Below are 2,226 nucleotides of genomic sequence, written 5' to 3'. Positions count from 1 at the left end.
TACAGTGTTTCAAGGTCCTTGCCATCAAAGAGGCTGCAACAGACAACACTCAAGCCCTCTTTCTGTAGCTGGCCCTCCTTCCTCAAACAGTCAGAGTTTGCCCAGGCAGGATGGCCCAGAAAGCCGGCATTTTAAAACAACACAGTTTTTTTTTCCTGCTACTGCTGAAAACATACAAGCATTCAGTTGGCTTTTATCAACACCATTTAAATGTTTTGTGGCAGGACCTCTTAAGGGCTGCAGGGTTTTGCAGCTGAAGCTGAGTCAGCAAGCCTCTTTTAGATGAGAGCCCTTGCTTTCTTCTAGCAAGCAGAGCAGACCGAGAAATCGCTGCTACCAAGAAAACATGCTTTACTCTTTCCCAAGCTTTCTCAGGCTTTCAGTGGATTCAGTTGTCCACAAGGCTGCAAGCCATTCTGTAGTTATTTGAGCAGCGAGGCTGTGTCCCCAGCACCATGGCCGCATGAAGGGTATGCCTCAAATAAATACACAAAAACTGTATTCTTTTAAACACCGCTGGCCCATTAGATTCAGCATTTTAACCCATTTCTAATAATCAGTGTAGTATAACGAGGTGCACTTACCAGGAAAAATTCAGCATGTCTGACATGGTGGCTGGCTGCATAGACATCTGCCTCAGAGAGCAGAGCTATGGCATCTGCCGGGGAGAGGGGAGCATGGCTTCTCTGAGCTCACTACCTCTTCCTCCCGGCATTCTATTTTGTTTACTCCACCTACCTATGTTCTAACCTATCAGCTGAAGCAGATTCTTTCTTTAATTAATCAATAAACTTCTTCTGTCACTTTATCCTTTCAACAGCTTGCCCATATAAATCTCCCATGTGTCTTCTGTTGTATAATCTTTCATTTGTAAAGAACTTGCACTCTCAGGGGAGGATTATTCTGACATCTCTGTGGATGGAGATCATACGAGGAAGATCAGTGGAGCAACCATGACAACTCTAATGCTGTAGAGTTAGGTGGACCAGAGATTGATGGCTGACATTCCTGTGCTATGCAGCAGATGCCCCTGAACTCTGGCCCTGTTGACAGACAGGCAGACATCAAGTTGGTCACACATACTTAACTCATTCGGGTTCACAGATACTGTAAATGGAATTTTAATTCTTCTCCTAAACTAATAAAAAAAACAAGATTAGGAGAAGAGAAGAGCCTGAAGTAAGGCCTCAAAATGGGTCATTTGCAAAGGAAAGGTTACCTGCCTCCATGTATGCTGTCTCCCTTTCTTAGTCAAATCCATCCTTCCAGTGTCTAGCTGACAGCTAGCCATAGGATTGAACCCAACTGCCTTTGATTCCTGAAATAAGTGCTGTCCCCTTTTGGTCTCATAACAGCACAGGAAGTTTTGTATGTCTGTCCCAGCAACAATTTAAAGCAATTCTAGGACACCAAAGATGCAGCAAATTTGGTTAATCGGTAATATAGATTGTTCTGATGGGACAAAATAATTTAGAATTAAAAAAAAACAGATTGGTGTACTCACGATGAATTTATGTGATATGGCACACACAGGCTTCTGGTTCTGAATACTTCATGCTTGGTGGGTTTGGAGATTGTCGTGCCCTTGAACCAAGCTGGAGGCTTTAGGGCCTTGAAACGAAAAGACTTAATATTTCAGGACATCCTTGTACTTGGTGCCCACTGTTTACTGATTTCCTTACAGAGAATGAGCAGCCATCTACTCCTGCTGCCATGCCTTCCCCACATGAACAGATTGAAGACCCTATACACACAGGTCGCTTGTATCACATGTGAAGGCATAAGTCACAAACAAACTCCCACAGCAGTTTAGAATTGTGATTAATAGAATGATTAGTTCTTGAAAGGGGAAAAACTTAGAGATCACAATCCCTTACAAAAGCCCTCTGCAGGATCAGAAAAGGAGCCTAGTAGGCGGAAGGGAAGCTCAAGCAAGAGATCAAGCTGAAGGTAGAAGTTGCTTTTTAAAAGAGAGAGAGACCACAACTCAATGGGCTGGTATCTCAGTGGCTATTCAGGAAACATCACAGAGAAAGGATCTGCTTCATGCGTGAGAGTCACCGATGATTTCCCTTTAAGAAAAAAACCCATCAAAACTCCCAATAACATCATCAGCATTCAACAACATGTCTATGATTTTTTTGCCTTGCCTTTGATTGTGCAGTAAATGATGCTGATAGTTAATCTGTGCAATTAATGCAAATTTCCTTGTAACTGACTAGACAG

This window comes from Microtus pennsylvanicus, chromosome Y (genome assembly GCF_037038515.1).
Source record: "Microtus pennsylvanicus isolate mMicPen1 chromosome Y, mMicPen1.hap1, whole genome shotgun sequence".
NCBI lineage: Eukaryota > Metazoa > Chordata > Mammalia > Rodentia > Cricetidae > Microtus > Microtus pennsylvanicus.
The sequence above is the reverse complement of the archived record's forward strand: the minus strand, read 5'-3'. Positions refer to the sequence as shown.